The sequence below is a fragment of the Oryctolagus cuniculus genome, chromosome 2 (genome assembly GCF_964237555.1).
Source record: "Oryctolagus cuniculus chromosome 2, mOryCun1.1, whole genome shotgun sequence".
NCBI classification, from domain to species: domain Eukaryota; kingdom Metazoa; phylum Chordata; class Mammalia; order Lagomorpha; family Leporidae; genus Oryctolagus; species Oryctolagus cuniculus.
Window position 1 is genome coordinate 13,073,222 of NC_091433.1, and position 25,393 is coordinate 13,098,614.

Genomic DNA, 25,393 nt, shown 5'->3' on the forward strand with positions numbered 1-25,393 from the left:
TCTGCCTCTCCTTCGCTGTTTAACTCTTTCAAATAAATAAATCTTTTTTTTTTTTTTAAAAAAAGAGAAACCATATAGAATTAACTGGTCTCAAGAGTCAGAACTCAGAGACTTGTATTTTCTTATATATCCCACAATATTTTCAAATATACCCAAAATAACAAATTTCAGTAGTATCTATTCTATCCTTTTGTGTTTGTATAAAAGTAAGCAGTTATATATTCTTCTATTTCTCTTTTGAAAGTTTAATTTATTGATTATTAAAGATTTATATATTCAAAACAGCATAGTGACAGGGTGAAGAGGAAGAGATCTTTATTCATTTGCTCACTCAGTAAATGGCTGTAACAGTGCAGCAGGGCCAGGCTGAAGCCAGGTACCTGAAACTCCATATAGATCTCTCACATGGCTGTCTGGTGCCAAAGAACTTGGGCTGCCTTCTGCTTTCCAAGGAACTTTAGCAGGAAGCTGGATCTGAAGCGAAGCAGCTGGGACTTAAACTGGTCCTGCAGTATAGAATGTCAATGGCACAACCAGTGGCTTACTCTGCTACACCACAGCACAGGTCTCTTATTTTTTTACTTACTTGAAAAGCAAAGAAACTGAGATGGACAGAGATGACAGCAACATCCAAGAACAAACCAGCCAAAGTCGGGAGCAAAGAACTCAATCTGGGCTCCCATGTTGGCAGCAGGGACCAAAGTAATTGAGCCATCACCAGCTTCTAATATTGTATTAGTAGGAAGGTGAAATCAGAAGCAGAACCAAGGCCCAAACCCAGGCACTCCAATATGAAATACAAGCATCCCAAATGCTTTCTTTTCTTTTTTTTTTTTTTTTTAAGATTTATTTATTTATTTGAAACTCAAGAGTTATACACAGAGAGAGAGAAAAGGCAGAGAGAAAGAGAGGTCTTCCATCCGATGGCTCACTCTCTAATTGGCTGCAATAGCCAGAGCTAGGCCGATCTGAAGCCAGGGTCTCCCACGTGGGTGCAAGAGCCCAAGGACTTGAGCCATCTTCTACTGCTTTTCCAGGCCATTGCAGAGAGCTGGATCAGAAGTTGAGCAGCCAGGTCTCAAACTGGCACCTATATGGGATACCGGCATTGCAGGCAGCGACTTAACCCACTGTGCCACAGTGCCAGCCCCCTAAATGCTTTCTTAATTGAGTCACCAAATGCCAGACCATTCTCTCTTAAAATTTAACATACTATACACACTTATTTTCCTTCATTTAACAATACATATGCAAGGAATTATTTTTAACAGTTCATAGAGATTTTCTTTATTCCATTTTTTAGCTCCAAGGTACTGCATTACATATTTCTACCATAGATTGGTCAACTTGTCTCCATGAATGAGCATGTAGGTTATTTCTGATATTTTGCTATTATAAAAAAATGTGGCAATGAGTAATTTTGTGCCTATCTATTTTCATGTTGTTAAATATCTTCAGGTAAATTCTGAAAAGTAAGATTACTGGATAAAAGTATAAATACACACAGTTTAAATACATACTGCTGGAAATACTCCAAATGTGTATTCCAAAATTCACATGTTTAAAATTTAATTCCCAGTGCAACAGAGTCGAGGTGAAGATTCTGGGTAGGTATTAAGGTTATGAGGGCTATAAGTCTGCCAGTTCCTTGATCTTAGACTTCCCAGTTTCCAGAACTGTGGAAACTAAGTAACTGTTTGTGTTTTTTTTTTTTTAACTTTCTCAGTCTCAGATAATGTTACAGTAGCAGAAAATGGATGAAGTCAGAAACTGCTACTGAGAAGTGGGGCTTCTGCTATAATAAAAAAAATGAAGGGGCAGGCATTGTGGTGCAGTAGGTTAGGCCACCGTTTTAGATACCTTAATCTCGTGTCAGAGTGCCCAATCTGAGCCCTGGCTGTTCTGCATCTGATCCAGCTTCATGTTATTGTATCCTGGGAGGCACTGGATGATGGCTCAAGTACTTGTGTCCTTGCCACCCATGTAGGAGCCCTGGATGGAGTTCTGGCCTCATGGCTTCAGCCTGGCTCTGCCCTGGGTGTTGCAGACTTTTGGGGAGTGAAACAGTGAATTAAATCTTCTCCCACCCCATCATCTCCTTTTCTCTAACTTTGATTTTCAAATAAATAATTTTTTAAAGAATCTGTCTTTCTATTGATAAGCAATTTTGCTTATCATTTTTTACGATGCCGGTTAGTTTACCCTTTCTTTGGTTAGGCTGTTTGGTATTCAGACTTCAAATGATATATTTGATGTCTACTTTATACCTATCTGACTCAACAAACTTATTCTATTTCCTTCTCTTCCCAATCTCTACATTCTCAGGCTTTTCAATTTGCTTTAGCCTTAGATTAATATGGCTACCAGTGACAGTTATTCCTTTTGTCATCTACTGATTACAGGAAACTTGTCCTATAGTTTAAGGGTCAAGAAATGATGGGGACTTGCAGCCTGCAATCACTATTTGTGGGTAATCCTCAGTCAGAAAAGTAGCTAGCAATTATTCTATTTTGTGAGATGTCTTCACTTTGTTGACTGAGTCCTTTGCTTTACAAAAGCTTCTGAGTTAAACATAATTCCATTGGTCTCACTTTGCTTTTGTTGCCTGTGCTTTTGGTCATATCAAAAAATTAGCCTACACCAATGTGTTTGAAGTGTTTCCCCTGTTTTCTTCTTGTAAATTCACAGTTTCAGATCTCTTCTTTAGGTTTTTGATCCATTTCGAGTAGATTTCTGTATATGGTGAGACGTAAGGGTCTCATTTCAACCTTCTACATGTGTATTTCATTTTCCAAGCACCATTTGTTAAAAAGGTGTTCTTGGCATCATTGTCAAAAATAAGTTGCTGAAAATCCCAAGAAGATCCAAGATGGCAAATAGGGAGTGAGCTTACTGCTCTAGTCTAGGGGAAGACAGTTTTAAAAAAGGGGAGAGAGTGTAGTCTCAGAAAAGAGTCAGGGAGAAAACAGCAGAGGAAACTCCATGTAAATTACAGGGATACGGTGGAGGGTGTGGACATGCACAACTCAGGACCCTAGCAGCCGAGAGCCTCAACAACAGCTCTGGAGAGTGAGATGGGAACAGACTATAGCAGTCCAAGCCACTGGTGATAAAGTTGTGGGAAGAGCCTGGCACTAGCCAGGCTTGGAGCCCTGTTGGGGACATTGTACCTGCCAACCTAGAAGAGAAAAAAGGGGGCATGTTTCCCTCTCCCCAACCACTACATACTGGCATTCTGTAACAAGCTGAAAGAGGGCAGGTGCCATTTTGAACATATATAACAGCTGTGCCAGCTCGTCTCCACGCACCCAGCAACCATCCAACTGAAGACACCTGAGTCTGGCTGGGGTAAAATTCAGGGAGCTGGGTGCTTGTGACTGGGGGAGGCTTATGTGTCAGGACTGTGAAAATATTGTGGCTTCGTGGGAGGTGCAGGGTGTGGCTTAGACTTTGGACAGTCACTAAAGGCAGCTCTACATGCCTGAGATTCCCTGATTCTCTGGTGATGCTGTGGAATACACGCTTATACAGAGGACCACAAAGATCCTTTGTGTGGTTCTTGTGGCAGCATGGACAAATACTGTACCCATTGGGGCGAGCGTTGAGCCACTGGTCTCCTTTGAGGAGAGGAGGTGAGTTTGAGAAGAAATTGGAAAGGCCCCAAATAAATGAGCTACCAATGCATCTCAGGGGCCTAGAAAAACAACAACAAACTAAAACCAAAGCTAGTAGTGGAAATAAATAATTAAAATTAGAAAAGAAATTAACAAAAGAAATAAAAAAAAAACTCCACAAAAGATCAGCAAAACAAAGAGCTGGCATTTTTGAAAAAATAAAACTGACAGATCATTGGTCCAATTAACCAAAGAAATAAAGGAGAAGATCCAAATCAATAAAATTAGATTTAAAAGGAAATGTAACAACAGACACGACAGAAATAAAAACAATCTTGAGAGCAGGGGCAGAGGTGTGGAGGAAGTTATTGGCTACTTCAAGGCACTTCCAACTCTGATCTGGCTACTTAGCCGTTTCTTACCGATTGTGTCTGGCATGTCCCAGGTACTTTGCAGAAATTTCTGTGGAATTTTTCTTTTTGCAAACTTGTGTCTTCACTGCTCTTAGAGTTCATAACATTACCCATGCTTCAAGTCCAAGTTAGCTGCTTCCTTTTTGTAACTCCCATATCTACTCTCCTAGCCAAGTCCTGTCCATTCTACCTCAACAGTCTTCCCATCCCTCTTCCCCACTTAAGCAATTTCAGTAGGCTCTCAGCTTCACTTAACCTCTTCTTACTCCAGACTACTTTATATACAACACTAGATTCAGATTAGGAAAACAAAAACTCTGACCATATATCCCATGTGTGTTCTATCTCTGCTACTAGACTATAAGCTCCTTATGGGCAGGATCTACGTCTGAGTCATCTTTGTGACTCCCATAGCATTTTACCAATAAATATTTCTTGAATAAACAAAAAGAAATAAAAAATCATTAGAAATTACTAAACAAGAGGTGTATACCAACAAACCGAGAAAAACAAAAAAGCGGAAATTCCTAGTCACATACAACCTACTTAAATTGAGCCATGAAGACACAGAAAAACTAAACAGACCAATAATCAAGACGGAAATTGATAATACAGACCCTCCCAACAAAGAAAATCCCAGGACAGAATGGCTTCACCACTGAATTCTACCAAACATTTAAAGAAGAACTAATTCCAATTCTTCTCAAGCAATTCAAAACTGAAAGATAGGGAATCCTCCCAAATTCTTTATATGAAGCTACCATCACCTTAATTCCTAAACCTGAAAAAGATACAACAGAGAAAGGAAACTACAGACCAATTCCCCTGATGAACATAGATGCAAAAATCCTCAACAAAATACTAGCCAATCAAATCCAACAATGCTTCAGAAAGATCATTCACCTGGACCAAGTGGGATTTATCCCTGGTATGCAAGGATGGTTAATTATTTGCAAATCATTGTAATAGATCACAATAACAAACTGAAGAACAAAAACTCTGATTATCTCAATAGATTCAGGGAAAACATTGACAAAATACAACATCCTTTCAACGAAAACTTTAAGCAAATTGGAAACAGAGGAACATTTCTCAACACAATCATGGCAATTAATGACAAACCCATGGCCAATATCCTATTGAATGGGGGAAAGTTGGAAGCATTCTCACTGATATCTGCAACTGGACAAGGATGCTCACTTTCACTACTGCTTTTCAATACAGTCCTGGAAGTTCTAGCCAGAGCCATTAGGCAAGAAAAAGAAATCAAAGGGATACAAATTGGGAAGGAGAAAGTTCAACTATCCTTATTTCCAGATGACTTGATCCTATATATTAAGGGATCCAAAAGACTCCACTAAGAAACTATTGGAACTCATAAAACAGTTTGGAAAAGTACCAGCATATAAAATCAACAGACAAAAATCAACAGCTTTTGTACACTCAGACAATGCCATAGATAAGAAAGAGCTACTAAGATCAATCCCATTTACAACAGTTACCAAAAAAATCAAATACTTTGGAATAAACTTATCCAAGATGTCAATTCTCTAAGATGAGAATTACAAAACACTAAAGAAATAGAAGATACAAAAACGTGGAAAAATCTTCCATGTTAATGGACTGTAAGAATAAATATCATCAAAATGTCCATACTACTGAAAGTAATTTACAGATTCAATGAAAAACCAATCAAAATACCAAACACATTCTTCTCAGATCTAGAAAAAATGATGCTGAAATTCATATGGAAACACAGGAGACCCGAATAGCTAAAGCAATCTTATACAATAAAAACAAAGCCAAGGCATCACAATATCAGATTTCAAGACATACTACAGAGCAGTTATAGTCAAAACAGCCTGGTATTGGTACAAAAGCAGATGGGTAGACCAATGGAACAGAATAGAAACACCAGAAACCAATCCAAGCGTCTACAACCAACTTATCTTTGACAAAAGAACTAAAAATCAATCCCCGAAGCAAGAACAGTCTCTTCACCAAATGGTGTTGGGAAAACTGGATTGCCACATGCAGAAGGATGAAGCAAGACCCTACCTCACACTAAAATCCACTCAAAATAGACTAAAGACCTAAATCTACAACCTGATTCCATCAAATTATTGGAGAACACTGAGTAAATCCTACAAGACATCAACATAGACAAATAGTTCTTGGAAAAGACCCCAGTGGCACATGTCATCAAAGCCAAAATTGACAAATGGGATTACATCAAATTGAGAAGCTTCTGCACTGCAAAATAAACAATCAGCAAAGTGAAGAGGCAACCAAAAGATTGGGAGAAAATATTTGCAAACTCTACAAGTGATAAAGAATTAATAACTAGAATATATAAAGAGCTCAAGAAACTCAACAACAAACAAAACAATCTGGTTAAGAAAGGAGCAAAAGACTTAAACAGGCATTTTTCAAAAGAGAAAATCTAAATGGAAAACAGACACATGAAAAAACGTTCAGGATCGATAGTCATCAAAGAAATGTAAATCAAAATCACAATGAGGTTTCACCACACCCCAGTTTGTTGATTTCGCCATGAAAGCCATACTAACAACAAATGCTGGTGGGAATGTGGGGAAAAAGGTACCCTAATCCACTGTTGGTGTGAAGGTAAACTACTACTGCCACTATGGAAGAGAGTATGGAGACATCTCAGAAATCTGAAGACAGAGCTACCACATGATCCAGCCATCCCACTCCTGGGAATCTACCAAAGAAAAATGAAATCTGCATATGAAAGAGCTATCTGTACCTCCATGTTTATTGCAGCTCAATTCACAATTGCAAAGACATGGAATCAACCCAAATGCCCATCAACTGTAGACTGGATAGAGAAATTATGGGATATGTACACAATGGAACACTACACAGCAATAAAAAAAAAAAAACCAAAAAAATGAAATCCAGTAATTTGGAACAAAATGGATGAAACTGTAAAATGTCATACTTAGTGAGATAAAGCTGTCCCAAAGAGACAAATTCTGTATGTTCTCCCTGACATGTGATAACTAATAGAGAACCTAAAACTCAACCTGTAGAAGTGAAATAGACTCTTTGAGAAGCAATGACTTTGAATAGCCCTGCTCTTGACTGTTGAGGAACTTTTTCTTTGATTTTTCCCCCCTTATATTACTATCTATAATTCTTTCATACAAATCCTAGAACTCCTTACTTAGCATAGAGTTAACCACATGTGTATAAAGTTAATAGGGTGGGCACAGGGGGAAGCATTATCACAATCTTAAATTTGTAACTGTGAAATGTATGAAGTCCGCAACTGTAAAGCAGTACAGTTCTGTAAACATTCCTATGGAATTACTTCTAAAGGTAGTTTAAAAACTTGCCACAGGACCCCAAATCTCCTTAAACTGGGAGTGTTACAGGGATCATATGGATAGAATTAAGTGTTAACTAATCATATATATATAAATCAAGTGTTAAAGTGATAATATAAATAGCAATATGTGTTTGGTAATAATAAAAGGCAAAATTAAAAAGGAGTGATTGCTCCAGCATGGGAAGCAGTCCATACAGCAGACTCATAGAATGACAACTGCCGTAAGTAGCACTCTGACCTCAGAATCAGCCCCTTAGGCATGCTGGTGTAGCTGAAAAGCCCAAGTGAGCCTTTCAGGCATGGGAAGCCAGGACACTGTGGCAAAAAAAAAATATTCTACATGAAGGATCTCTGTGGGTGAGATGCCCGGCTACCAAAGAAGAATGTAATTTTCTCTGAAGAGAGGAGAGAATTTCTACTTTGCTTATGGCTTGCCAAGTTGTGGCTCCATGAGACTTCCATAGCCTTGCCAGTTCATGTCAAGAGCCTGGGGTGATCACTGAGGTCTTACATGAGAGTGTTAATTGTTAATTATGAGACTTAATAGCAAAACTTGTTCCCAAAGAATCATTTCCTTTCAGTGCATTAAGTAGAGAATATGCTTACATATCATAAGTTAGAGTTATATTTAAGAGCCCGCCAAAGATATATCATTCTTGGGTTATTTCTAAAAGGAAAGAGGGGGAAAGGAGAAAAGAGGAAGAGAGAAGAAAAAAAAAGAGCAGAATTACCTTCAAATGCAGTAACTTTGAACAGCCTGTGCCTGAACTTCTGAGGAACAGTTTTTGATTGTTTTCTTTTTCTCTCATACAAAGCACTAAACTCATTACCTAGAATAGAGTTAATCCTCTGTATATAAAGTTAAATGAAAATGGATCTTGGTAAAAAACAGGATGGGGAATGGGGGAGGGAGGAGGACAAGGGATGGGTGAGGGGGTGGGAGGACAATTAAGGTGGGAAAAATTACTATGTTCCTAATGTTGTATTTATGAAATACATGCAAATAAATAAAAAAAGAATTTCATTGGTATTTTGATGTGGATCACATTGAATCTATTGATTGCTTCAGGCAGCATGGACATTTTAATGGTGCTAGCAATTACAATGAATCTGTAGATTGCTTTAGGAAGTATAGGAATTTTAATGATATTTGCCCGGTAATTAAACACATAAAATTTTAAATTTTTTGCCCTATATGATTTCTTCCATCAGTGTTTTAAGACTTTTTAAAAAAATTAATATAAATATGAGAACAGATTTTATGCATTCCATAGGTACAGTTCCAGAAAGACAACTACACTTCTCTTTATAGAGACCTTTCACTTCTTTAAATTTATTCCTAAATATTAAAAACTTCTTGTAGGTATTGTGAATGGAATTTCTTCAATTTCTCTTTGAACACGATTATTACTGGTTTACAAAAATTCTTTTATATTAATTTTTGTATGCGTCAAATTGAATTTTTCAGTTCTAAGAACTTTTTTGGTAGAATGTGTAGGGTTTTCCCTGTACAAAATAATGTCATCTGCAAACATGGAGATTTTTATTTCTTCCTTTTCAATTATGAAACCCTTTCTTTCTCCCATTTTTTCTAATACTTTCAATACTATATTTAATAAGAATGGTGAAAGTAGATATCATGGTCATCATCATGAGGGACCATATGGTTTTTGATCTTTATTCTCTTGATGTGACTTATGACATTTACTGATTTGCAAATACAGAACCACCCTTGCATCCCAGACATAAATCACACTTAATTGTGTTAAATGATCTTTCTGATGCCGTGCTGGAGGCAGTTTGCCAACATTTTATTTAGAATGGCTGCATCTATGTTCACTAAGGCTAATACTCATATATTTTGTAGAATTCAGGTGTAACATTAGCAGGTTCTGGACATTTCTTTGATTAGGGATGTAATTACTGCTTCAATCTCATTTCTTGTTCTGGGTCTGTTCAGATATTTCTCTATCTTCTTGCTTTAATCTTGGAAGGTTATATTATCCAGGAAGTACATCCATTACTTTGAGGTTTTCAAAATTGTTAGCATCTTGGTATTTCTATGGCATCAGTGGTAATGCCTCTTTTTTTATCTTTGCTCTGATTTTTTTTTTTTATCATTTCTGACCTCCTGTTAATTTTGGGTTTGGTTTGTTATTTTTCCAAGTTCTTGAGTTGTATCATTATACTGTTTGTTATCTTTTTGTTTGTTAAATGTAAGCACTTATTGCTATAAACTTCCCTCCTAATTGTGCTTTTTTCTGTATCCTACAGGTTTTGTGTGTCTTCATTTTAATCAATTTCAAAAATTTTATTTCTTTTTAAATTTCTTCAGTGATCCATTGGTCATTCAGGAGCATGCCATTTAATTTACATATATTTGTAAATTTTTTTAAAAAGATTTATTCATTAATTTGAAAGTCAGTGTGACAGAGAGAAAGGGAGACAGACAAAGTGAGAGATCTTTCAACTGCTGTTTCACTCCCCAAGTGGCAACAATAGTCAGGGCTTGGTCAGTCTGAAGCTAGGAACCTCATTCAAGTCTTCCACATTGAAGGCAGGAGCTAAAGTACATGGGCCATCTTCCGCTGCTTTTCCTAGGCCATTATCAAGGAGCTGGATGAGAAGTGGAGCAGTTGGGGCTCAAATCAGGGCCCGTACAGGATGCTGGCAACACAACTGGTGGCTTTACCCACCATACCACAATGCTGGCCCCAGTATTTCTAAATTTTCTCATGATCTTTTGGTTAACTTCTAGTTTTATTCCTTTGTGGCATTAGAGTACATGGTATAATTTCTACTTAAAAACTTACTGAGACTTTATTTTTAGTCTAATATATGTTCTATTCCAGATAGTGTTCCATGTGATAATGAGAAGAACATGTTTTGTAGCTTACAGATGAATGTTCTGTAAATGTCTATTAGATCCATTTTCTCTATAACATAGTTCAACTATGATATTCTTTGTTGATTTTCCTTCTGGATGATCTTTCCATTGATTATAGAGGTTTTTTGAAGTCCCCCATTACTGTATTGGAGCCCATAGATCTTTAGGTTTAACAATATTTGCTTTATACATTTTGAGTGGTCTTCCTTAGGGTATATGTGTTCACGATTATGATATCTTCTTGTTCAATTATCTAGTCAATAATGTCCTTCTTACAGTTTTTGATTTAAAGTCTGATTTATCTGATGTGAGTATAGCAATTCCTTCTTGTTTTTGTTTTATCTTTTTGCAACCCTTCACTTTCTATGTATATCTTTACCTGTGAAGTGTATTTCTTTTAAGTAGCACAGTTGGATCTTGGTTTTGTTGTTGTTGTTGTAGTTTTAAACACATTAAGACATGGAAATTTAGTCATTCAAATTCAAGGTTATTATTGATAGATAAGAACTCCTGTCATTTTGTTGGTTGAATAATCATTCCACTTTCTTTAGGCCTGCAGGGTTACTGATGAAAAGTCTGTTATTAGTTTAATTGGTTTTCCTTTATAGGTAACTTTGACATTTTTCTCTTATTGTCTTTAGGATTTTCTTCTTGTCCTTAACTTTAGATATTTGACTTTTATAGGCCTTGGAGAATGCCTTTTGTGGTTGAGTCTGGTCTGGGATCTTTGAGTTTCCAGTAACTGGTTCCATATTGCTTTCAAGACTTGGCAAATTTTCAACTATTATTTCATTCAACAGTTTCTCAATGTATGTTTTTATTCCCTTTACCTTCAGATATATCTATAACACAAATACTTGTAAGCTTAACAGTATGCTATAATCCACATAGGCTTTATTTTTCTTAACTCTCTCTCTGGTTATTATGAAATCTTGTCCTCCAGATAAGAAATTCCTTCTTCCACTTGGTCTATTGTTGAAACTCTTGACTGTATTTTTTACTATATTAATTGAAGTTTTCAGGTCCAATTTTTTTGCTTTTTAATGACCTATATTTATTTATGGGATTTTTCATTCATATCATCTATTGTTTTCCTCATTCCTTTAAACTGTCTAGTTGTATTTTCTTGCATCTCCTTAGGATCTTATTTTGAATTCTTTCCCAGGCATTTCATATATTTGCTTCATTTCAGTATTTATTTTTTGAGAATATTCTGTTATTTTTGAGTTATCATGCTTCCTTGCTTCTTTTGTTTCCTGTGTCTCTATGTTGATGCCTTTGCATCTTTTTTTTTTTTAAAATATTTTATTTATTTATTGGAAAGTCATAGTTACACAGAGGAGTGGGAGAGAGAGAAAGAGTGAGCGAGAGGGAGGGGGAGAGGGAGGTCTTCCATCCAATGGTTCATTCCTCAATTGGCTGCAATGACTGGCGCTGTGCCAATCCGAAGCCAGGAGCCAGGAGCTTTTTCTGGGTCTTCCACGTGGGTGCAGGGGCCCAAGGACTCGGGCCATCTTCTACTGCTTTCCCAGGCCATAGCAGAGAGCTGGATTGGAAGTGGAGCAGGCAGGTCTTGAACCAGCATCCATATGGGATGCTGACACTTCAGGCCAAGGTGTTAACCTGCTGCACCACAGCGCCAGTTCCTTGCATCTAGTTTAACAGCTCCTTCTTCTTTAATGTTTCATTAGAAAAGACGTTTTTGTTTAGATAGACTATGGGGTATCTCTTGGGTTGCTGCTTTGGCTTTGCTTCTGGTTGAGCCCAGAAGCATAGCCTAAGATACTTATTTAGTTTTAAACAATGTTATCAGTGTCTGTGAGTACCACAATTGTCTAGACTGCAGCAGTTCTTGATGCAGAAGTATGACTCAAATGAATGAGGGCTTCCTAGAAATGCATCTTCAGTCCCAAATAGCTGGATGTCAACCAAATTTGGTTTTGTGGTATCTGAAGCTCTTCATGGTGTCAACTGACAGAGAAGGCTGTCCCATTATACTGCCAGATAAGCTTGAATGACGCTATGGCTTATGGCATCAATACATGTAGCTATGGAACTATGTGATGTGGATGGGACCTTCTCCAGGTCCTGTTAGGACAGTGTGATTGGTGCTGGCGCTTATAGGACCAAAAAACCCTAGTCCCAGCAGTGAGGGATTCGAAGTTGACTTACAAGGTAACTACAAGATACACTGAAGATTTTTCACTGACTGCTTTGGCACTAGAGTGGCGAAATGCAAAAAGTTCTCCCCTAAATACCACAGGATAGATTCTGGTGACTTAGAGAATCTAATACTAAATCATGGTCCTACAGCTGCAGGATGTTGTGCAGTCATTACCCAGGTCTCACGGGGTCAAAGTCAGTTGTGATGGGGATTGTGGATTACCAACCTGAAGCAAAGAAATGCAGACAGGACTTTCTCCATACCACAGATGAATGAAAGTTACTTCAGGGATTGTAGGACCAACAGCAACATCTCCAGACCTGCAAAGTAGAGGGAACTGTCCCAGGTCCCTTCAGGACATGCAAGGTTGACACAGCAGTTTGTGACTTGCACCCCCAGACCCATGTGCTAAGAGGTGTAGAGAGGCCTTCATCAGATGTAGTCCTGTTTCTTTTTTTTTTTTTTTTCCACAGGCCACGGCTCGTCCTGAGCCCCAGGAAGCCAAGGGGAACTTCCCTGTCTCATACACAGCAAGTAAGTATAGTTCCAGGGATTGTACCCCAATCTCACACAACTGCAGAGTATAGGGGGCCTGCTCTCTGCCTTCTCTCTTAGTTCTGGCAGATTCCCCGGTAGCAGGAGACCAGCCTGCTTTCCCTTAAATCAGAAAAGAGTTCAGCAGTGGTTCTACCACAACAGCTTAGACTCTGGTGCTCTGGGCGCAAAGGGAGGCAACGTGGGTTCCTTTTTAAGGGCAGAGTAGTTGCCTAGACCCCAGTCAGTGCTCTAGGCTGGATTTAAAGTCAGTGAGGATTGTGGAATTCTTCCTAAGTTAGGGCTGCCAGTTATTGGTGGTAGCAGGAGGCCAAGGTAATTTCTTCTTACTCTTTCCAAGAAAGATGGCATCCTGTTTGCCAGGGATCCAGTGCAGAAGCTGCAACATGTGGGGCAGGAGTTGTTGCACAGCAGGTAAAGCCACCGTCTGCAGTGCCAGCATCCTATGTGGGTGCCAGTTTGAGTCCTGGCTGCTCCACTTCTTATCCAGCTCTCTTCTATGGCCTGGGACAGCAGTAGAAGATGGCCCAAGTCCTTGGGCACCTGCACCCGTGTGGGAGACCGGAAGAAACTCCTGGCTCCTGGCTATGGATCGTTGCAGCTCTGGCCGTTGCAGCCAACTGGGGAGGGAACTAGTGGATGGAAGACCTCTCTCTCTTTGCCTCTCCTCTCTCTGTGTAACTCTTTCAAATAAATAAATAAATCTTTAAAAATAGAAAAGCTGCAAGAGGTGCAGCACGCTTTGTTGCTCTTTGTTGTATTTCAGAGTCTCTGCTATTTCCCCTTCCCATTACTTCTTTACTGAAATTTTCTTTTACTCAGTCCCTAGGAAATGCATTTTTCCTTTGTTGTTATGTTGTTTTTCTGTGTCTCAGGTGAGTGATGCTTCTCTCCACTCAGCTGTTTGTTCCTTTCCCTTCCTTAAACTGTTTGAAAATGTTATGTTATGATTCATCTATTTTCACTCCTTGTGACACTCATTATCTGGTAGTCCACTGGAGTTTTTCCCCTAATTATCAGAGCTTTACCAAGATGTCTCAAAATTGACTACTTGCTTCAATTATGTCAGGTATACAGTGGGCTGGTTAGTTTCTAATTTGCTATTTCTATAAATTTTACTTAATCTACAATTTTAGTAGTATGTTCTACTTTTAACTTCTTTAAGATTCCAATTATACATGTGTTGGAGTTTCTTGGTCTATCCCTATATGGTTCAGATGTTGACTGTCCACAAAGGTTAAAGGCTTAGATCCCAAGAGCCACTACTGGGAAGCAATGGAACTTTTAAGAGGAGGGGCCTTGGTAGGATATCTTTAGGTAGTTGGAGTCATGATTTCAGAAGGTAACTTGTTATCTCCTGAATTTGCTCTAAAAGCCTGAGTATGGGTCCGTTAATTTCTTTTCTGCCTCCTGGCCAAGTGATTCTTCCTCTGTATGTGCTCCACCATCTGCCATCTGCCCCTTGGCAGCACCACAGCCTACATCATATCATTTGGACTTTGAATCACCTAATGCAAGCTAATTAAACTGCTCTTTCCTTCCTAACTAGCCTGTCTCATGGACTTGGTTACATTAATGAAAAGTTAATACGCTTGTATAGAGCAAAACACTTTCTTCCTCTTTCTTACGTTATTTCATTTTCACTCTCTTAGCCATTCCTCTCATTTTGTCAAAGACACTTCCTGTATGTATTTCCAGTTAAATCTGTTCCCCTTTGGGTAACCAAAAATTAAATTTATTTCTAAGATGATTCTCTACCCCCATGGCCCCCACAATTGGTTACTTCTCAATTTCCATCTTCTTTTCCGTCAGTTTCTTTTTCATGAGCTTACGAATTTTGTATAAGTTGTTTTAGCATATTTGCATTAATATAATTCATTTTGGAGTGCTATCCTACAGTATTCTTCTGTTTGGTGTAGCTTTTGTTTGTTTTTATAAAGAGAATTTTCACAAGTTAATGCTTTGATTTTCATTTGCTGTTTTTTCATTGTACATTCTGTTCATTTGAATTACTTTATATTCACAGACCAGTAATTACTGTTATATGAAAACAAGACTAAACAAAGCAAAACGTGGTATACACAGAAGGAATCCTCCTGTGCTGGTAGTTTCTTTAATTAGTGGATTGTTTTGTTTTTTTAGTGGTAAAGTGGATTAAAGGGTTGGTTTGCTTAGAATTTTATGATTCTCAGAAGACAAATCTTTGGACATATCATAGTCAGACAAAAAAAGCAGAAAAACTGAAAATAGTGCTTGAGCTTTATGGGATACTATCAGATGATCAGACATATGTGTCTTAGGAGTTCCTGAAAGTGTGGAAATAGTGAATGGATTAGAAGACCTATCCAGTGAAATAATAGCAGAAAAATTCCCTATTTTGGAGAAAGGTAAGGACATCAAGTACTGGAAGCACAGAGAACCCTAATAGACATGATAATAAAAGATCCTCTCCATGACACATTTATAGTCAAACTATCAAAAGTAAAACAGAAAAAAATTCTAAAATGTGTAAAAGGGAAATGACAGATTACGTTCAAAGGATCTCCAATAAGACTGACAGCTGATTTATCATCAGAAACCCTACAGGCTAACAGAGAATTTACAGATATAGTCCAAGTCCTAAACAAACAAACAAACAAACAAAAACAAAAACAAAACACAAAAAAACAAAAACCAAAACAAACAACAAAAAACATAACCCTGAATACTGTACCCAGCAAAGCACTCATCTGTAAATGAAGGTGGTATAAAGACCTCCAAAAAAACCAACCAACCAGAAAGAAAAAAAAAAAAAAACCACAGAAATTCAAAAAGAATTTATCACCACTCATCCAACCTCACAAATGGTACTTAAGGATGTGATACACACAGAAACAGAGAGACAGTCAGCATCATGAAAGAATATGAAGGCAGAAAATTTTCCAGTAAAAGTACAAAGGAAATGTAAAACAAGCAGAATTTATAGAAAAATGGCAGGACCAAGTCAATACTTATCAATAATAACCTTGAATGTAAATGGCCTAAATTCTTCCATTAAAAGATACAGACTGGCTAAACGGATTAAAAAACAAGACCCATCTATTTGCTGCCGTAAAAAATATACCTCACCAACAAAGATACACATAGACAGAAAGTGAAAGGATAGAAATAGATATTCCATGCTAACAGAAAGCAAAACCAAGCAGGAACAGCTATCCTAATATGACACGAAATAGACTGTAACATAAAAACTGTTAAGAGTCAAATAAGACCATTATGTAATGATTAAGAGATCAATTCAAAAGGAAGATGTGACTATAATAAAAGTATACTGCCCAGCACCAGGTCTGGCTATTTGAAACAAATGTTAAGGGATCTAAAGGGAGATTCAGGCTCCATTACAGTAACAATGGAAAACTTCAACACCACATTTTCATTAATGGACAGAAAAACTAGACAAAAAAGTCAACAAAGAAACAACAGAGCTAATCTACACTATGGAACAAATGAACCTAACTGTTATCTACAGAACATTTCATCCCACAGTGGTAGAATACACATTCTTTTCATCAATGACTGAACTTTTTCTAGGATATATCATATGCCAGGTCATAAAGCAAGCCTCAACAAATTCAAAAAAGTTGAAATCATACCATGTGTCTTTTCTGACCACAATGAAATGAAGCTGGAAATTAGCAACTTAAGAAACTTTACAGCATATGCAAACACTTGGAGACTAAACAATATGCTTTGAATGAACAGTAGGTCAGAGAAAAAAATCAAAAGGGAAATTAAAAAATCCCTAGAAACAAAATGAAGATGACAGCATGACATACTGAAACTTGTGGGATACAGCAAAATCAGTGTTAAGAGGAAAGTTTATAGAAATTAGTGCCTGTATGAAGAAATTGGAAAGGCATCAAATAAAATATCTCACAATGCATCTTAAGGACCTAGAGAAATAAGAACAAACCAAACCCAATATTAGTGGGAGGAAAGAAGAAAAATTATAGAATAAACAACTCTGAAACAAACAAAATTGATACATCATTAGCTCTAACCAAAAAAAAGGGGGGGGGGGCCCAAATTAATACAACCAGATGAACAAGGAGATGTAGTAATGGATACCACAGAAATAAAAGAATCATCAGGAATTACTATAAACGCTATATGTCAGCAAACTGAAAACTCTAGAAGAAATGGATAGATTCTTGGACACATACAATCTACCATAATTGAGCCATGAAGAAAGAAAACTTAACCAGACCAATAACCAAGAAGGAGGTTGAAGCAATAATGAAGACCCTCCCAACAAAAAAAAGCCCAGGACAAGATGGCTTCACTGAATTCTACCAGACTTTTAAAGAACTAATTCCAATTCCTCTCAAAATATTTAAAACAATTCAAAGAGAGGGAATCTTCCCAAACTCCCGCTATGAGGCCAGCATCACCTTAATTCCTAAACCAGAAAGAGATACAAGAAAGAAAGAAAACTAGTACACAGGGATGGCGCTATGGCACAGCTGGGTAAAGCACTGGCCTGAAGTGCTGGCATCCCATATGGGTGCTGGTTCTAGTCCCGGCTGCTCCTCTTCCAATCTAGCTCTCTGCTATGGCCTGGGACAGCAGTATAAGATGGCCCAAGTCCTTGGGCCCCTGCACCCACATGGGAGACCGAGAAGAAGCTCCTGGTGCAGCTCTGGCCATTGCGGCCATCTGGGGAGTGAACCAGTGGATGGAAGACCTCTCTGATTCTAACTCTCTAACTCTTTCAAATAAATAAATCTTTTTTTTTTTTTTTTTTTTGACAGGCAGAGTGGACAGTGAGAGAGAGAGAGACAGAGAGAAAGGTCTTCCTTTGCCGTTGGTTCACCCTCCAATGGCCGGCACACCGCGCTGATCCAATGGCAGGAGTCAGGTACTTCTCCTGGTCTCCCATGGGGTGCAGGGCCCAAGGACTTGGGCGATCCTCCACTGTACTCCCTGGCCACAGCAGAGAGCTGGCCTGGAAAAGGGGCAACCGGTACAAAACCCGGTGTGCTGGCACCACAAGTGTGGGGAGCAATCCGGACTAGACTGAGTTACTGGAATTAAGACTTATTCTATGCATCTGCTCTCCCACAATATGGCGCTGGGAGAGAAGTAAACAGCTTCTGCACAGCTGCCTCCAGTTCAACCAATAAACTGTAGGACTTGCTCCTGATTGGAGGAGAGCAGCGTACTCGGCGTGTGGGCAGCCGAGTTGGGATTGGCAGAGGAGGACTATAAAGGAGGAGAGAGACCGCATGCACCAGGAACATCTAAGAGGAACATCTAAGGGGAACACCTGTGCAGCCCCCGAGAAAGCCGGCTGGCGGTGTGCTGCTCCCCTGCGGAAGTGGGGAAAGCGGCCAGGGGGAACCGCCCTTCCACGGAGGTGGAAGGGATAGTAGCCAACCCGGGAAGAACCAGCAGCAAACCTGGGGAGGGCCGAGCAGACGAAAGAACAGCGCAGGGTCCTGTGTCGTTCCTCCACGAAGAGGGGGAGCGACAACAAGGTGGAGGATTAGCCTAGTGAGCTGCGGAGCTGGCCCTAAAATAAATCTTAAAAACAAAACAAAACAAAACAACAAAACAAAAAAACTAGAACAGCCATTGTTGAAAACAGTATGGAGCTTCCTCAGAAATCTGAAAATAGATCTACCCTATGACCCAGCCATTCCACTCCTGGGAATTTACACAAACAAAATGAAATCAGATGAAAAGAGTTACTTGTACCCCTTTGTTTACTGCAGCTCAATTCACAATAGCTAAGATATGGAACCAAGCCAGATGTCCATCAAGCAATGATTAGATAAAGAAAATGTGGTGTATATATACAATATGGAATACTACTGAACCATAAAAAAGAATGAAATCTTGGGCCTATATCGCGGCTCACTTGGCTAATCCTCTGCCTGCGGTGCCGGCACCCCGGGTTCTAGAGCCAGTTGGGGCTCCGGATTCTGTCCCAGTTGCTCCTCTTCCAGTCCAACTCTCTGTTGTGGCCCAGGAAGGCAGTGCAGAATGGCCTATGTGCTTGGGCCCTGCACCTGCATGGGAGACCAGGAGGAAGCACCTGGCTCCTGGCTTTGGATCAGTGTAGCGCGCAAGCCGCAGTGGCCATTTGGGGGGTGAACCAACAGAAAAGGAAGACCTTTCTCTCTCTCTCACTGTCTAACTCTGCCTGTCAGTAAAATAAGACAGTTCCAACAAGACAAATACCATAAATTTTCCCTGAATTTTGGTAACTAATAGAGTATCAAAAAATGTAATGTATATGAACGAAATTCGCATTTTTGAGAACTGATTATTTTCTATAGTCTTTGTCTTTACTGTTAAGGAACAGTATTTTTTTCTTCTATTTGTTGAATACTTAGTGTAGGGTTAATCTTATGATTATAAAATGAACTGAAAGTATGTCATTGTAAAAATTAAAAGAAATAAGCAGGAAGAGGTACAATGGTAGTATGGGCAGGAGGGAGTATAGGGTGTAAAGCATCATTACACTCCTAAATTTTGAACTTGCTCACCTTACATAAATAAATAATATAAAATATCTCAGCCTGGGATAGCGATTTTGTGCAGTGGCTAAGAAACCACTTGGCAGGCCCAATTCCATAGTAGAGAGCTTGGGTTCAAGTTCTGGCTCTTCTTCCAACTCAGATTCCCACTAATCGGCATCTTAGGAGGCAGCAGGTGATGACTTAAGAACTCAGATCCCTGCTACCCACATGGGAGGCCCAGGTGGCGTTTCTGGCTCCCGACTTCAACTTGGCCCAACCCCAGCTGTTACAGGAATTTAGGAAGTGAATGCAAGTGGAAGGTCCATCTGTCTGTTTCTCTGCCTTTCAAATACATGAAAATGAAAGTTTTTAGAAAAAAAATTAAAATTTTTTAGTATCATACATGCTAAAGTATTTAATAGTCATGAGTTCTCCTTATCCTACGGATTACTTAGAAACACCTTAAAACATCCATATATATTTAAATTTGAAATAATACTTTTTGTTATTGATCAATCAACATCTTAATTCAGTTGCCAAGAATAAAGTCTCTAAAATACTAGATTTTACTTGTTGATAGTTTCTTAATGGGCTACAAAAGAGCAATTTGTATAAACTGCAAGTATATTTGAAAAGAATGTGTGTTCTACAATGGTTAGGTTTAGGGTTTGATCTAGATGTCCATGAAATAAAATTATTAATTTTGCTGTTCAAATTTTCTCTCCTTCTCATTTTAGGTCTGTTAGATTTATCAATTTAGAGGTTAATTTTTTCCTGTATTTTGTTCTTCTACATTTGGCAATTTTTGCTTTATGTATTTTTAAGTTACATTGCACTGATCCACACACGCAGAATTTTCAGAGTTTTCTGGTGAGTATCAACTTTTATCCTGAGATAAAAGTTCTAGTATCTCTTATCTTTACCAGTCATGTTTGTTTATGCATATTTGTTCAGTTCTTTATTAGTGCTCATTTTTCCAGTTTTTCACCTTTTCATGGTCTCCTTTATGAAAAAGCTACAGATGAATTTGAATTTTTATTCTGATATTCTTTGTCTTAATTAGAGAGTGCATATTATATCCATTTATATAGCCAATATTTCTGTTTTGTTTTGTCTCAGTTTTTCTTTTGAAATTGTTCTATTTTGAAATTGTTTTCCCTTTTTTTCTACTGGTTTAGATTATTATCTTTATTAGTAGCCCCAGAAATGTCCACATGCAAACTTTTCCTTGTCAGTATTTAAAGTTAATAGATATATTTGCCCTACTAAAAGGGATACATAGCACTTTAATTCCAGTTAACACTGCTTCTGGTTTACATACTCTTCTTGTCTGGCATTTCAGTTTTAAAAAATCTTTGTAGTGGATATAATTATTATTTCATATACTCAATTTTTAAAAAATTATGTATTTCAGAAAAAAAGGGAGACACATCATGCATCAATTGACTTACTTCGCAAATGCCCACAACAGTTGGAGCTATGCCCAGCAGAAGCCATAAGCCTAAAATACTGTTCAGGTTTCCCATCTGGATAGCAGGGACCCATTACCTGCTGCCTTCTACAGTGCATATCAGCAAGAAGCTGGATCAGAAGCAGAGTCAGGACTCAAATTCCGGCACTGTGATATGGGATGCAGGTGTCCCAAACAGCTTCTTACCCTCTGCACCACATGCCTGCCCCATAGTTGGTGTTCTTTTAGATTTATCTGCATGCCTATCAATTTTTATTTATCATTCTTCTTTGCATCTCACACTTTATTTTCAGGATTGTCTTGTTTCTTCTTCAAGCATAGTCACATAGTCCTGAGTTTTGTTTTTAAATAAAAACTATATTGAAATTAAAACATTCTGTGTCCTACTTCTATCCCCAAACTCACAGATGCTCCTTGAAAGAGTCTAAAATCCTAAACCGATAGTCACTTTGTTTATTGGAGTCCATTTTTGCTGGTTGTGAGAAGTCATGGGTCTTTCTGTTGTTCTACTGGAAGTCTTTTCTTTCTGGTTGTTTAAGATTTTCTTTCTCTTGGTCTCCTGCAACTATGTCTCATGTGAACTTATTTTCATTAATTATTTTAGGTAACCATATTCCTTGATATGATTCATGAGGATCTTACATAAATTCTGGAAAATCCTCTTAAATTCTATTTCTATATTCATTCTGAAATTCTCATTTTACTCTATCTTTCATGCTCTTATCATTTTTAACACTCTTCATCAGTTTGCTGCATTAAAAAAAGTACTTAGAAGACAAAATGATAGTGTGAGGTGGGGAAGGAATGTGTGAGGAGACAGATAAAGATTTTTCATATGTTGGTTCATGCTCCAAACATCTGCATCTTTTGAAAAAATTCAGAGAATCGGCTGAAATGATTCTCTGAAAAGATCAATAAAATTGATAATGCTCTAGCCAATATACCAGAAAAGAGAGAGAAGATACAAACTACCAATACTAGGAATGAAAGAGAAGCCATCATTACAGATCTCTTAGACATTAAAAATAAAGTAATATAAATAACTATGTCCAAAAATTTGATAATTTAGGTAAAATGACAAATACACTGATATAATCTAACACTTACACAAAGAGAAATATGTAACTTGAATAGGCTTGTACCTATTAAAGAAGTTAACTCAACAATTAATAACCTTTCAAAGCAGAAAGCACCAGATCAGATAGTTTCATTGATCAATTCAAACATTTAAAGAAGAAATTATATCAATTCTCCTACTTCCAGAAAGAAGTAAAAGGAATGTCCTCTAACTAATTCTGTGGTCAGTATTTCCCTAACCCCAAAGCCAGACAATGATATTACACGAAAGAAAGCTACAAATCAGAAAACTACATAAACATGAATGTAAGAATCTTCAAGGAAAATATTAGCAAATAGAATGCAACAATATATAAAAATAATTTTAAATCATGACCAAGTAGGATTCATACTAGGTATGCAAAGCTAGTTCAATATTCAAAAATCAATTATTATTTTTTAAAAAAGATTTGCTTTATTTATTTGAAAGAGTTACAAGAGAGAGGCAGACACAGAGAAAGAGGTCTTCCATCCCCTGGTTCACTCTGCAAATGGCTGCAATGGCCAGAGCTGAGCCCATCTGAAGCCAGGAGCTTCTTCTGGGTTTCCCATGTGGGTGCAGGGGCCCAAGGACTTGGACCATCCTCACTGCTTTCCCAGGCAGGGAGCTGAATCAGAGTGGAGCAGCCAGTACTCCAAACAGGGCCCATATGGGATGCTGGTGCTACAGGCGGGGGCTTTAACCCACTGTGCCACAGGACTGGCCCACAAAATCAATTACTATAATCTACCATATTAACAGACTGAAGAAAAAAAATCACAATCACATCAACTGAAGCAGAAAAATCATCTGACAACATTCAACACCCGATCATAACAAAAAATTTCAGCAAACAAGGTATAAGGAGAACCTTTTCAATGTGGTAAGGAACATAATAAAAAAAAACCCTACAGTTTAAATAATGTTTAATGATGGAAAAAAAAAAAAAGATGTTTTCCTTCTAAGAAGAAAGAAAACAAGAAAGTATCCCTCTTACCACTTCTACTCAACACCGTACTAGAAGTCCTAGGTAATGTAACAGGAGAAAAAGAAATAAAACTTTCTTTCACAGGTAACATGACTGTCTATGTAGAAAATCCCAAGCACTGATCCAAACAAACCTCTTGGAATTAAATATAAGTGATTACAGCAAGTTTCCAAGGTCCAAATTTAACATATAAGAATCAATTGCTTTCTTAAATACCAGCAATGAATAAATGAATTAGAAATTTAAAAATACAACACTATTTATATTAACAAGGAAAAAAGAAGAGATACACAGGTATAAATCTAACAAAATATGCACGATGTCTGTATTGGCATGTTATAAAACTCTGATAAAAGCTATAAATAAAAATATATCCCATATTCATGGATTTATGTCATTTCTTTCCAATTTGTTCTTACCAATCTATCATAATCTCCATTAAAATATCTGTGAATTATTTTGTAGCTGTTGACAAACTCATTTTAAAGTTAATAGATAAGGGAAAAACACACAGAACAGCCAACTCAATAGCAAGGAAGGTACAAGTTGGGAGACTGATACTATCCAGCTTCAAGACTTACTGTAAAGCTATAGTAATCAAAAGAGTGTGATATACATGAAGGAATGTATAAATAGATTAGTGAAAGAGATTAGACAGTCCAGAAATAGATCTACATTGATCTCTGATAAAGGAGCAAGCCAATGTATAAAGGACAGTCTTTTCAACAAACATGAGAGGAAATGAACACCACATGCAAAGAAAATAACCCACATATAGACTCGAACACTGAGTATATATAATGTAAAATGTAAAACACAAATACTAATGTATATACCCAATGTAAAACACAAACCAACAAAATCACTAGGAGCTAATATAAAAAATCTAGGAGAGCCCAGGTTTAGCAATTTTTTTTTAGATATAACAATAAAAGAATGATTCATAAAAAAATGGAGTGAACATTATTCATTATTGGAGGGAACGTACAATGGTACAACTACTTTGAAATATTATTCAGAAGCTAAAAACAGTCTTACCACATGGTTCAGCAATTGTACTCCCATTTACCTAAATGAGTTGAAAACATATCTACACACAAGCAATTAAGATTTTTAAAAAATAGTTATTTATCTGAAAGAATTACAGAGAAAAGAGAGAGAAAAGAGACAGAGTCTTCTAGATGGCCACAACAGCTAAAGTTCGGCCATACCAAAGCCAGTAACTTTATTTGGGTCTCCTACATGGGTGGCAGGGGCCCTAGGACTGGGGCCATGTTCTACTGCTTCCCCAGGCCTTTAGCAGGGAGCTGGATTGAAGTGGAGCAGCTAGGATTTGAACGATACCCATATGGGATGCCAGCATTGCAGACAGCAGCTTTATACCACTACACCAGCCCCAAGATGTTTTTCATGAGGTGAATGACTAAGTAAACTGTGGTATATTCAGTCTGGAATACTGAGCATTAGAAAGACATAAGCTATCAAGTCATAGAAAAAGAAGGAGTAAACTTTAATGCATACTACTAAGTCAAAGAAGTGAATCTGAAAAGGCTACATATTTGATGCTTACAACCATATGATATTCTCCAAGAGGCAAAACAATGGAGATGATAAACAGATCAGTGTTTGCCTGTGATTGGGGGTGTTGTAGTTGTAGGGATAAACAAATGGAGTACAGGATTTTTCAGGGCAGTGATACTATTGTTTGTGATACTGTAATGGTAGAAAACTGTACATTTAGCAAAACACACAGAAAGTGATTCTAATATAAAGTATGGACTTCAGTTAATAATAATGTTTTAATATTGGTTCATCAATTGTAACAAATACACTAATGAAAGATGGAAATTGAAGAGGTGGGAGAAGCATCAGCAGAGACTTGGATTGTGTTCTAGCTCCCAGCTTCAGGGCCATTGCAGTCATCTGTGGAGTAGAACCAGCAGACAGGAGCTTTCTCCCTGTGTCTTTTTCTATCTCTTAATTTAAACTCATAAATTAATTAATTCAGTAAACGGCAGCAGAGATTCTTCAGATTGAATAAGGACTCACAAGATGCACCGTGTTATTCACAATGCTTGGTTTTAATATCTAGACATGTTTTCAAGATCCTATTTATTTAGGAAAGGTATGTTACTGACAACTAAATTTATCTGCAAGTTCTATCATTCTCTAAGTAGGTAAATCACGGAAATGCAGGAATGCAGATCTGCAGAATTATGGAGTAACAGTAATGTTACATTATGAGGAAATTTGAAAGGTGCTATATTAAGCTATTTAAAATCCAAATTCCGACTCACATTTTGACAACTACACAGCACATTCAGTTAGCATTTCTTGACTACTACTA

General features: G+C 37.7%; 1 protein-coding gene across 28 annotated transcripts in view; it reads right to left on the reverse strand.

Annotated features, from left to right (window-relative positions):
- LCORL (ligand dependent nuclear receptor corepressor like) overlaps positions 1–25,393 on the reverse strand; it is a 216,165-nt gene that overhangs the window by 76,041 nt on the left and 114,731 nt on the right. For 3 of the 28 annotated variants that reach the window (XR_011386197.1, XR_011386196.1, XM_070068077.1), the window contains one exon: positions 12,660–12,753. The exons of the other annotated variants lie outside the window; for them this stretch is intronic. The gene's annotated coding sequence lies outside the window, so the exon portion shown is untranslated. Of the gene's footprint in view, positions 1–12,659; positions 12,754–25,393 lie in introns of those variants that run through there. 28 annotated transcript variants of the gene reach the window in all.